Source organism: Falco punctatus (assembly GCF_963210335.1).
Source record: "Falco punctatus genome assembly, chromosome: 3".
In the NCBI taxonomy this organism is placed as follows: domain Eukaryota; kingdom Metazoa; phylum Chordata; class Aves; order Falconiformes; family Falconidae; genus Falco; species Falco punctatus.
The window spans coordinates 20,989,618-21,003,236 of record NC_137582.1 but is presented as its reverse complement, the minus strand read 5'-3'; positions in this window follow the sequence as shown (position 1 = coordinate 21,003,236).

Here is a 13,619-nt window from a genome sequence, read left to right as displayed (position 1 = left end):
AGGTGCATTTTTGTATTTGCAAGGTGTAGTGGCAGCTTTCTGTTTAGTGTATGTATAAGCATGGATCTAACCAAGAAGTATTTTAAGTGGATTTTGAAATGGCACCAACATCTTAATTGTGAGCGTAAAATTCTCGGTACTTACTATTTTGTTTTATTTTTGGAACAATTATAGAACATGGAGATTAGTCTAGACTTTGTGTGACTGTATATTATCTATGTAATATGTAATAGTATATAATATACTGCCTGTATATTATCTATGTAATCTTACTAAATGTCTTCAAAGTATTTTGACTTTTTAATTGCATATAAACAGTACAAAAGTAACCTGAAATGTGAATAAGAGTGCAAATATTGCAAGTAGATAACTGACTGATACAATATTCAGCTTACTCTGTGCAGCTGCTAGCAGTAGCCAAGGTTTATTCTACAATTTTTCATCTGGGAGAGAGGAGAAAACGCTTCAAACCACTACCAGAGTAGATGGCGCAGTAGCTAAATTGCAAAGTGCAGAAACTGACAGAATTGTAAATTATCACAGTAAATACTGTCAAAACAGGAACTTTGCAAGATGTTGGACCAAAACCATACACTTTGACTTACACAGATGAAAGCAGGGGTAGTGAACATAATTCATATGCTATGAGATCCATGAATAAGTATAGGATTTAGCCGAGAAGATGACAGTTTTAAGAAAAGCGGCAATTCCTCAGCTGTGAAACACTTTTAGAGGAATTACTGGGCATCAGCATGTGCTGAAATTTAGTATTTTAGTTAATGCTAACAGAACTTTAACTGCTGGTTAGTGCAATGGCACCAAATTAAGTATTTACAAATATGCAAAGCAGTACCAACAGAGATGTTTAAATGTTTCGTTTATATATCATTGACTATTTCTGTATTTATTATAGGCAGAAGCTGGATAAAAATACAGACATTCCCAGCAGCTGATACCAAAACCTAGGATGGTTCCATTTTTGGAATATAAAAATATTTGAGGGGGTTTGGGTTCTCAGGGCTCTATTTTGCCTGGAAAGGACTTGAGGCAGTGGAGCTGGGATACTGAATACTTTGTAGCATGCTTGTGGGGGCACCCTAAGTTAACACCCGTTCTCAAAATGAAACAATTAATCCAACACCTTTGTGGACAATGTAACAGATGCTGAATGTTCACTGCAGTGTCACAACGCTGGAGATGCCTGTTACTCAGTATGCAAAGGTCCAAGGTTTTTTATATTGACAAGAGCGGGGAGCAGATTTATGCCATGTTCAGGAAAGACGCAAGGAGTTTACCTTTCCTCTTGTCACCCATAGAGGCAGCAAGGCTACATCATGAGTGCTGTAATAAACCGTGACCGTTTCTGTTGTCCTGAAGAAAAAAACCTGCTCCAATTATAGTATTTCTTACTGTTGGAGAAACTGGAACTTGTGCACAAGTGCTACTTAAATTAATCACTGTAAAGAATGGATTTAGGTGCAGTCGGACAAGGATTCTGGTCTCATAGGAAGCAAGATTTCATTGGTGTGCAAGATGGCTGCACAAGCCAGAAAGACCACAGCTGAAGAATGACTGACAACTGCTGTGGAAAACAGTAAACTGCAGATGTAGATCTGAAGGTCTGAAATCAAAAACAAGATGCAATGACACCCAAGGACGCTGTGAGTCAACTGAGGTTTAGAGAGGATGGATTAGTTTAATTACTTCTTGCTAACAAAGGACATGGGGAATTATAAAGGAATTACAAATACATCAGTGCAGAAAAAAAATATTTGGGGAAGAAGATGAGTAGTTTGCTCACTTCCCTTATTTAATAGTAAAGAAGACTGATATGGTGGAGCATCAGGGCTTTAAAAGAGGACATTTTTTGCTGAGATGGAAGGTTACTGTATACATAAAATAACAAGCTGGCTGATATGTATTGCAGGTTACTAATGAAAGTGACAAAAAATATGTACCAATGCCAGGTTTTGCGTAAGAAAATGTAAATGGGTAACTGGAACATAAGAGGTAAATAAATGCAATATAGTGAAACTTTTGGCTTGTTAAATCTAACTTCTGTGTATATTTTAAGGATTTTTCTTACTGGCATTGCACAAGGGATGCATTCTAGCATCTGTTACACTACACAACAAATAACACTACTAAAAGCCAGGAATAGTGTTTGTGTAGATGTGAATGTAGTCATAGAATCATAGGAGTTCTTTTCAAGTCATTTCAAGTTGGAAGGGACCCATAAGAACCATTGATTCCAACTCCCTGCTTCTCAGGAGAGCCTAAAATGAAATTATGTGACTAAGAGCGTTGTCCAGACGGTCCTTGTACTCTGACAGGGTTGGTGCTGTGACTACTGCCCAGGGGAGCCTGTTCCAGTGACTGACCACCCTCTCAGCAAAGAACCTTTTCCTAATGTCTAATGTGAACTTCCCCTCACACAACTTCATTCCATTTCTACGTGTCCTATTGCTGGTCACCAGGCAGAGGAGATCAGCACCTCTGGCTCTGCTGCTCCCCTTGAAGAAGCTGTGGACTATGATGAGGGCACCTCTCAGCCTTCTGTTCTCCAGGCTGAACAAACTGAGTGACCTCAGCCCCTCCTCGTAAGTCTTGCCCTGGAGACCTTTCACCATCTTGGTTGCCCTCCTCTGGACATACTCTAATAAACTTAAATGAAAAATGTAGGTAAGTCATCTTTCAAGTTGCTACAGGGACTCAAAATAAGTGGTGTTTAATAGGAATAAACAAATGATTGAAGTAATGGCCATAGGCAGAAGAGTAGATATGAAGAAAAGCTGGAGATAACGATCTGGATTCTGATATTCAGACCATGTTTTAATATACAGCTGCAGAATACATGGTTTACAGCACTTAGTACTGGACTATGCCCAGTAAAGACCATAGGCGTATTCGAGGCGAATAAGCAGAGGCACATTTTCAAGCATGCACTTAATCTGGAAGCATCTCAGCTCGTATTTGTTCATGTTCAACTTGTAAGCTACCTAATTACTTAGAGTTCTGCTTCTGCACATGTTCCCAGCAGCTGATGGTATCTGATAATCACTGCTGAGGTATAAACTCTGTGATTTTTCTGTCCAAGTCCTATATAAGGCCTGAGCTGCTATGCCCTCTTTGGCCTCTTGTGTTCTCACTTTCCCTTCTTAGCTGACTGCCCCTGCTACAAAGCTGTGGAGCAATGTTCTGGAATAGAATTGAAAATGAGTGTCTGGAAGGAATTAACTAAATACACATCTGTGATAAAATCCTTTCCTAGGTCTGCATGTGCTTTCTCATGAAGTCTTGCTTGAAAAATAAATCCAGATTTGCCTAAATAGGAAGAAAGATATGTGATTTTAAAGTTGTCTGAGTAGCAATCGACAGCAATGCAGTTGTTTTTATAGCCATGTAGATATTTTAGTGGTATTTACAGTCCTGGAGAGGGAGCAAGACGGTCACGAAGACAGTCCATTACTGAAATACATTGTTGAAGTGGGAAGACTTTCAAACAGTAAGGGGAAAATACAAAGAAATACAACAGCAACAATCAAAACTTCATTGAGCATGAACTGGCCATAAGATAGAGGCAAGGAAAGAGGATTTGGGAAAACACATTTTAAACATGCATTAAAGAGATAATTGGGATGCAGTGAAGGAAAAAAAGGCACTGCAGTTTTGGGGTGCACAACCGAATACTGCCTAGTAGGGAGTACAAGTGTGAGAGCTCTTGCTCCGAGAGCAGTAATTCTGATACAGTAATTCTGCATGAAATACTGCATTAGTTTTGGCTGCAGCATGTTGCTAACACAGTGAAAGAGAAGAATACTGATGTGCTACCATATGAATAATCATTAGGATAACTTGTGAAAGCAAAGATGAGTCTTAAATGTAGAAATTCTTGGGCAGATGCACCAGGAAGGTAACTAGAGTGATTTGAAGTGGCTGTAGTACAGGACCGCGAAAGAAGGTAAGCAAGAACTTATTTCACAGAACAGCAATGAAGAGGGGTGCGGGTAGAGGAAACCTCTTAATGTTAAGATATGAAATGCTAACTTCCCTAGCGGTTTAGATGTCTCTTGGGTTACTTGGAAAATTTAAAACTAAACAGCATGAAAAGGCTAGGCGACTGCATTGGGAAAAGGCAAGAATTAATCCTATCTTGCATTAGTGGACCAAGAGGTGGACTAAACTGCCTTGACCGTTTTCCACCTTTAGATTTTATGGTTGTAAAGCATCTGTTTATCAGATGACTATTTGTCAGATAATGAGCTCCTGAGAGCACCTGGACTAGATGCCACCTGCAAGTATTAAGCAGGTTTCATGGTTTCTGATTATTTGCTGCTGAAATTCCTTTTCAGGTTAATATGCCTTCATGGAATTTCTATCAGAGGAATCGGAGCAGAAAAGGAAATGAAGCAGTTTGTTTTTTCTCCCTCCCTGCCTCCCCACTCCACAGTCCCCAGCCTCCTACCCTTAGTTTTGGTTCATTTCCTGGTGAAGAGCTGCTCTGTGATCTTGCTCTGTGATCTTGCTGCAAAGCTGAACTACTGGCTGATACCTGATTACTGTCTGTTGACTCAGTAGAATTTAGGAAGCCTTTTACTAATGGGAAACGTGATGCTATTTATCCATCCTTCCCCAGCTGATACTAAAACCAACTGCAGTGCTTGCATGCCTTGCAGCATGAGCTCATGTCACAGTCTGCACTGAGGGAGCATGTTTGTTCCAGCATAGACACAGAGGGATGATCTAAGTATGGAAAACTTGGTAGTATTTTGCCTCAGATATAAAGTAGCATTAAAAATTATTATGTAAACTCCACGCTACTTTTATTGCATTTGCATATATTACATATATTTTTGTTCAGTGTGGGAGTTTTTAATTACTTTCTAGGGAATGTGAACTTTTTTAAAGGTCTTGAATAGTCTGAGCAACCACATCTAAAATGCCCTCCAGCAATCACAGAAGGAAGGAATGGAAATAGAACATAGACATTGCATTTTCTCACAGAGAAGAAAATAGGTTTTTACGTGTGTTTAATTACTATCGCCACAGTCCCAATTTCTCATCATAATCATTTGGTAGCTTAGATTTTATAAAAACTATGAGCCTCCCTGTACCACTTTGAAAGTAATAAGCAGATTCACGGTAGTTAAGCCAAATACAATTAGATTTATTTATTTTACAGCTTTGTGAAGTTGCAGACCACTGTAATTTAAATTAGCTTTACAAAGCCAGGGTGGAGTTGGAATTAATTCATGCAAAGAGTATATGGCCTTCAGATTTGAGCTTTTGAACTTGAACAAATTCAGCTAGTTTTCCTGCTGGACACAAAACCAAGCAGAGAAACAATAAATCCTTCAGTTGTGCAAACCCTTGTCACAGGCAGGAGTAAGGAAAACAGGAGGAAATTTCAGCCCGCTGATATTCTGCATTACAGTTATGGAGCAGATTATGGAATGTGCTACTACCATTTTGCTATACTTTAGTATGACACCTACCAAAAAAAGGGGGTGCCCAAACTGATGGCATAAGGCCAGCAACATTCACCCTCACCCACGTGCGCTGGCTGCGTTCAGCTTTGAGGCACAAGTGTTTATTTATTCCTGAAATTGATTACTTCTGTGTGCCATGTGTGTAATATTTCTGAAGCCCTTTGTGTTACGGCTTGTGTACTTTTAAATGCCTTTCACTGACACATAGTGAAGTCGAGTCTCTGGTGATCAACCCTATATGGATACGCCAATAAAGATCTCTGTTTGTATGGGTGAAGATGTACAAAACCGATGGGTATCTCTGTGCCTGAAGTGCTGGATAGATAAACAGGAGGGAGTAATGACAGAAATAGAGAGCAAAGGGTTCCTTCCCCAAGGACTGAAAACTTTGTTTTCCCTTTGTTTCACATTTTTTTTGTTTGTCAGTTTTTTATTGAATATGTGAAAAACTGTCTCCTTTCAGTGCATGCAGGTTTCCATTTCCAGCTCCAAGACCATTTGCATTTCAAGTTTGGGTTCAGGCTGTTGAAAGGCAGGAATTATCTGCAGTGTGCAAATGTGAATGTGGAGTGCAACTGCCCAGGCGACTGGTGATACATCATCTCCAGAGGTTTTGTCGAGGTCTTATATTTTAACAGTGTCAGCCTTCTCAGTCTGTTGCAAGCACAATTTACACCCCTTCTGTCTCCTAAGAGGAAAAGAAATAGAGGCAACAGAGATGTTCCCATAGGAGTGACTAATCTTTACCCTTCAGGAGTGTTCAAGGATAGCCACCTCTACTAATCATTAAATAGTTGTTTTTAAAACAAAAAAAAAAAAAATTGCAAAGCGGTAAATCCCATTTCCCAAATGTTCTGCAATGTACATAATTATCTGTTCAGCTTCTTATAGTCATTACCAGAGAGAAATTAGGTCTAGCAATGAATGGTCAGTATGATGCTGTCAGTGACACACACTTCAATTTTAAATTTAAAATGGAGTCTCTTGTCTGCCTATATCAGCTATTAACTTTACTGTCATTGTCACAAAGCCATCAATTCAGTCTGTCCCAAACCCATTTTCTGTGTAAAGTCAGCCCGTCTTCCTTATTTCCTACACGTGCAGATTTTAAATCATCTTGTAAACCTTGTACTGCACCAAAGGTTTAAGGCTGCAAGACTTGGCAAGCTGTTTTTTGTCTTCCCTGCCCGCTCCTCGCCACCCCACCCAACCCCCTTCAGTGTCTACTACCATATGACAGATTGCAGCTGCTCTCTGGACTGGATTATGCCAGAAATGGGAAACCAGAAAAGAAACCCTAAAGCTGATAGGAAATGGGTGAAAGGCTGGTTCCACTGAAGCTGATGGAAAATGCAGTAGAACTTAATTACCAAATATTTACTATGAAGAATTGTTTCAGAGAGGCTGTGCAAAGTGGCCTTTGTAAGCTGAATCTTGTACATTTTAGACATGATCTGCTTGTGGCACCAAAGCACCTGAGAGCATCAGGAATGCCCTGGTTAGTTGCCTTCTAGTTTAATATGGGGGAGTTTGTTACTAGAACATTTTAAGTGTTTAATTGAAATAGTCTTCTGTTCCAGATTTTGCCTCCCTCCTGGGTCTAACAATGTCTAAGAACATCGACTTTTAAGGCCCATAAATTTCCTCAAAATTTCTAGAAGGGCACAGCTTAGGGAGCATATATATGATTTATAAAGGATAGCTGTGATAGGAAGAGTTCCTTGACTAGAGGGCATGTTCTGATCTTCATTTTACTCTATAAACATTAATCCTTCATGGAAGAGCCTTCTTTACTAGCTACAGAGAAGTCTCTGCCTCTTGGGTCCATGAAAGAAAGTTGCTTCATTAATCTGCATCTCACTGGAGAAACTGTAAAGGGACCAGTTTGTTAAATACAGTAACTGTGATGTGATGTTGTGCTGCATCAGTACATAACACAGCAAGTAATGAAGCCTGGGTAATTCTGGCTATTTACACGTGCAGTTACTTAGTTATTAAACTGTTGGGTACTTGGAACCCTGAGTACTCAAAGAGCTATTGCTGCTCTGAGTGCTGTGTCCCGTAACTAAGGTGACACTGGTACTTGTTGCAAATCTTGTGTTCAAATCCCATCTCAACCTGTAGAGGTCTGTATTACTGTAACGAAGCCTAGGTTTTGCTTACAGGAAATCACAGGCTTTTTAAGCCTTGATGCATCTCAGCTGCTGTGATCCCTAGATAGCATCTAAGTGTTGGCAAAACTCCCATACTGACCCTTTCATCACTTCTCACTCTTGAGGGCTGGGGCTAGTAGGCATTTTGTAAGTGAGACACAAGGGACTACACAAGGAGATGCAACACCCATCCCACTGGTGATTAAAGCACTTCCTTGAAAGTCCCAAATTCAGGTCTTCAACCTTTGGTAGAACATCAGACTCAGCACCATGAGTCGGGCCTGAAAGGAGCCAACTTTATGTCTCTCTCGTATGCAACTCTCTGTTGCAACAAGGTGCTCTCTCGTATGCAAGTCTTTTGTTGCATACATAGAAGCCTCACTGCAGAAAGAGAAAGCAAACGTATTTCATGGAAACAGAGATGACACAGAGTACGTACATAACTTATATTTGTTGGAAGATGGAGCTCCTGAGTACAAATCAAACAGCTGCGTTCAGAAAAGGGATGAGTGAAAAATATTACTGTATTGGGTTTGTGGCAAGATTTTGGTATCGGTGGGCAGTACAGGGGTGGTTTCTGTGAGAAGCTGCTAGAAGCTTCCCTGATTCCAACGGAGCCAATGCCAGCCGGCTCCAGGCCAGACCCACCACTGGCCAAGGCCAAGCCCGTCAGTGACGGCGGTAGCACCTTTGTGGTAACATATTTAAGAAGGGGGGAAAAGCCCCGCACAACTGCAGCTGGAGAGAGGAGTGAGGCTGTGTGAGAGAACAGCCCTGCCGACCCCGGGCCAGCGCAGGAGGCAGGAGGTGCCCCAGGCGCCGGAGCAGAGGTTCCCCCCCAGCCCGTGGTGCAGCCCCCGGTGAGGCAGGCTGTGCCCCTCAGCCCATGGAGGGTGGCGGGGGAGCAGATCCCCACCTGCAGCCCGGGCAGGGCCCCACGCCGGGGCAGTCGGTGAAGAGCTGCAGCCCCTGGGCAGGGCTCCCGTTGGAGAAGCCCACGGGGGACTGTGTCCCGCGGGAGGGACCCCAGGCGGGAGCGGGGCAGGGTGTGAGGAGCCTCCCCCTGAGGGGCAGGGGCGGCAGAGGCAGCGTGAGGGACTGGCCCAGCCCCGTTCCTGTCCCCTGTGCCACTGGCGGGAGCGGGGAGAGAAAATGGGGAGTGACGTTGTGCGCGGGAAGAAGGGAGAGGTGGGGGGAAGGGGGTTGCAAGATTTAGCTTTATTTCTCATTATCCTACTCTGATTCGATCGGAAATAAATTAAACTGTTTTCCCCAAGCCAGTCTGTTCTGCCCACGGCAGCAGCTGGTGAGTGATCTCCCCCTGCCCTCACCCCGACCCACGCGCCTCCCGTTATACATTCTCTCCCCCTGCCCAGCTGAGGAGGGCAGGGACGGAGCGGCCTTGGTGGGCGCCTGGCACCCAGCCGGGGTCAGCCCACCACAGTCACACAATGAGAACCAAGCACAGACTCCCCTTAGCTACAGCAACAAAGGACGAAGGATGAAGAGCGTGGCAGTATTGTGTAAGGAGGCCCACTGAAGCAAGGTGCACGTGGTATTGTTGCCATCAGGTTATGTCTCCAGCTACAGCAAACTGCTTCCCTGCTCAAGGAATGGTTCAGATGTGTTGGCCCTTAAACATACGTTACAGCTCAAGCAGCAGCAGGGGCTTTTCCTGCAGTCTTTGGAAATCCATTAGCATTGCATTTAATCCTCTAATGCTGCTTCTGTGATAACAGTGTATTTGCAGTTATGGGCTTGAATGTGAGACACGGTTGCAATACCTTCTCACCAGATCTTTGCAAAATTGCAAGGTAATACTCCATTAGAGAAAATGCATAATACACCCTCTTCCTTATGCTCTCTTCACGCACTTGTAAATGGTACATAAGAAAGAGTCCTGTAATTCTTCTCACTACAAACACACCTGTAAACCACCAGCTGCACACATAAAATTGCAAACCTAAGCTCCCATTATTCCCATTTTTATGGAAATAAATTCCTTTTCTGATGGCAATAAGATTTCTTGGCTAAGCCACTAGATCTGAAAAGCTTCTCGCCTGACAGCACTCCAGTAGCCAGGTGAGATCCCACACCACTCTTTGGAACGGTGAGCCTGCAGTGCTACTTCTAGGTCTTCTCTAAGTAAGGAGGATGATAGTTAGGACTGAATATGAGAAGGCACTTTATGGCAGGAGAACAGAAGTGTCCTGGGCTTAGCCTCAGCCAGCCAGTTAAGGATAGAGGAGTTCTCAGGAAACCCGGATCTTCACTCTGACTTTTTTTGTACCTGCGAAGGGGCTGTAATTTGAAAAATGTAACTCCTCTCTACCGGTAAAATGACTAGGGTAATAAAACTTAGTTGCAGGCCTCTGAGCTTTCTTAGTTATTGATGTCTAGAAGAAGGTTGGCACTGTGCAAGGCATGACAAATGCTACTGCCTCCAGGGGCTTTTAACCAATGGGTTATAAACACAAGCCTGGAGCTCATCAGTGGCCGAAGTGTGATAACCTCCATAACATTGGCAATGATTGGCCTTGTCTGAATGGCAATGTTGTATTGGAGCAGGGAGGGCTGTAGGAGCACTGATCATCAGAGGAAGGTGTGCCTTGAGAAATGATGTATGAAAACAGAGGTGCATTCCTATCTAAATTGCATAAAAGAAGCTTTCAGTTGTTGAGGGTGGTCTGGAGCATGGAGGAGATGAAAAAGGCATCACCAAGGTGTGATGTACTGGATGAGTGGGAACAGGAGCAGAAAATATTGCAGCTGATGCTGTAGGTGGGAGCAGTGTTCTGGGGAGCCTTGAAAGGAAGCACAAGTAGCTGAAATTTAATGCAGGAGGCCAAAGGAAGATGATGGAAGAATTCAGAGGTGCTGCTGTTGAGGCAGATGATTTACTGAAGCATTTGAAGTACATTGCAAAGGAAAAAGATGAAAATGAAGAGGAGGCTCTAGTAGTCTTGAGGAGAAATGATCAGGGCATGACCACAATTTTTGTTGCATGGCTGACAAGGGTGACCTTTAGAGAAGTTGCACATGGTGAAATGGGGTAATTTGGCAAATCTTTGGCTCTTCTGTCAGACTGGGAGAGATGAGTCTCAGGAGGTTTAATTAACATGCAGGACTCCCTGTAGGAAATTGCTAAGTGTTGCTATGCCCAGAAGTTTCTCAAGAAATAGAAAGCAAAATGAATGATGATCACGATTCCCTGATTTCAAAAAGAAATTCTGCAAGAGTGGTAATCTGTGCTTGCTGTCCAGGTGATGAATATTCAGATCTGTTGTCTCCCTATGGATAGAAAGCTCTAGAAAGATCAAGTCCTTGTTTCTTGGGCCTCCAGAGGGTTTGCTCTGAATGATGTCTGAAACATAGCTCAATAAACCTTTATGAAGAGATAAAATATAAATTCTATCTTGATTTCATATTGACTTGCTATAGACAACCAACTGTTCCAGAAATGTTTTCACATATTCATTATCTCCCTTTAGAGAATGCAGTGCGCCAGTTTCTGAAAGAGAACAAAATTATCGTGGATTATTTTTAGATGCAAGCAATTTGTGGTTAATGTTTCTCTGCCAAAACAGGGTACCAAACTCCCAGTTTCAGAACCAGGCAAGTTTATTGGATAGCTATAAAACTCAGTGTGAAGGAAAGAGGAGAAATTTTCACCTAACTCAAATAATCTGACATGTACTGCCAGCCTACAAATAAGACTGAAGCTGGAGTAGTTCAGCAAGAGAAGATGAAGAATATTAATGTACTGAAATGTCTATACATGGATGCAAGGAGCATGGAAAATAAGCAGCAGGCACTAGAAGAGATACTAAAGAATGAAGTTTATGAACTAGTGGGCACAGCTGAGGCAAGGTGGGCTGATTCCTGTTGATGCTTTGAATGTCAATAAAGAGGGAGGCAGTTTGCACAAACAGGCAGAGGCACAATGGCAGAATGCAGCTGTGTTTTCTCACTGGTGTGATGCATGCAATGGGCTCAAATGATGTTCTGTTTTCTTGAAGAAACTTAAAATCGGTGGATTAGAAGAAATAATGAACATGATAGATCCAATGCACTTTTTTTTTTTGGTTTTTTTTGTTGTTCATGAGCTCTTGAAAATCCACAAAGTCCTAAACAAACTGGATGTTTGTGATAAAAGACAGGTCAAGCATTTTTAGTTAAATTAACACTCAAAATTCCTTAGTAAAGCTACAAAACACTGGATGCTCTATTTGAATGTTGGGTGTATTCTTATGAAGCTTCCTAATTGCAATAATTAGTGCCAGCCTCACGACAGGCCACCCATTTCTCTTTCCCACTTAGATGTCAGCTGCTGAAAGAAAGAATGTGCACAGAAGCTGGACCGTAAACACAAACACTTCCTGAAGGTCTTTGGCCCCAGTATCATGGCCCTGAGTCACTGTTGTAGGTTGAACAGCTCAAACATAAAAGAAAAAACTATCCTATGAAATATGAAGCCATGAATAAGACACTGTAGCCAGCCCCCAGGCAGAGGTAGTTTGACCATTAGTTGGTTTGCCCTTCTCTTTCACACACGGGGTGTTGATCGCTGAAGTCCCGCATCCATGAGCTGAACTCCAGTGCTCAGAGCTGGCTGGCTTTAGGTGAAGCAGGCTCAGCTCTGGGGAAAGGGATATTGCTCACTGTATAATGCATGCCATGCTCAGGAATAACAGCTGGGTAGAGGAAGAAGACAGTGGAGTTTCAGCTTCCAAGGCGGCCATTGCTCAGCTGCTCTGCCTGTGGGAGAGTGTGAGTGATCTCCTTTGTCCCACTTGGTTTTTTCTCTCTTTCCCTCACCTGTTAAACTATCTTTATTTCAACTCATGAGTTTTCTCACTTTTGTTCTACTTGTTTTCCCCTAGGGGAGCTGGAAAGCTCATGGAAAAGGGTAGTCTTGTGAGCATATCACTGTGAATACAGCATCATGGGCCATTATGCTAACTACAAGGTTAATGCCAGGGCTATTTCTGAAGCACAAAAATTGAGACTGACACCTTTAGCCTGCTTTGGGACCTGCTTCCCCAGTCCTGGAAGGATGAGATACCTCAAGAGCCTGTGTAAATTATGGAGTAAGAGGTTAGGTACCCAGGATGCACATTCTGCTGGAAGTGTGACCCGCAGATCCCTTTCCAGTCAGCTTCCCACAGATGTATGTGCACTACTAAATAGCTATCTAAGGATAGTTCATTCAGAGACACTTTTCTGCAGGCAGTATGGACAAGATTCCCTGAAGTTTAGATCTGTCCATCATCCATTCATTACCACTGTCCCAGAAAGCCTTGAAGCTTCCCTTCTCCTCAAGCCACAGACCACACCATACCAAAACAGCACTGTGAAAAACGGTCTCACATCAGTTCAAAATGTTTGGGACGAAACCCACCAAAAACCATTATGCATTAGATACTCCACGGGGAGCCTGGGGGAAACTGAGGCTGTATGCTAGACTTATGGATTGCCAGATGCCTGCAGGACAAGACCTGAGCTGTTGGGCTGTAGTCCACACCATGCCACTGGCCAGGTTGTGTGTTCCCTGTTGCAAATGCCTGTAGGCAGGTAGGTGCAGCCTAAGCCTAGTTAAAAACATGATGAGGAAAGGCCGGTATCTACTGCAGAATAGCTGCAAGGGGAGGGCACACGCCTCCAAACGGGCAGTTGCTGGGGTGCGAGGTCTGGATCTGAATGAGGTAGTGATGGGAGCTGAAACATTATCCTCTGATGCCTACTCTGATCAGCAACCTGACTCCCTAGTCTCCTTTCCTCCTCAAGATTTTGGTTTCATGGCTGGTTGCTGTCGGGGAAAAGAGGTTGTGAAACCATCATATTTCATGGTGGCTGGACAGTGTGCTAAAACACATGGAGGAAGATTTCTGGGCTGGCAGGGACAAGCAGAAAGAACCTCTCAGGCTACTTACCCAAAAGTAGCTTTGCTGAAGGTCTTTGCAGCCAGCCTCCATCC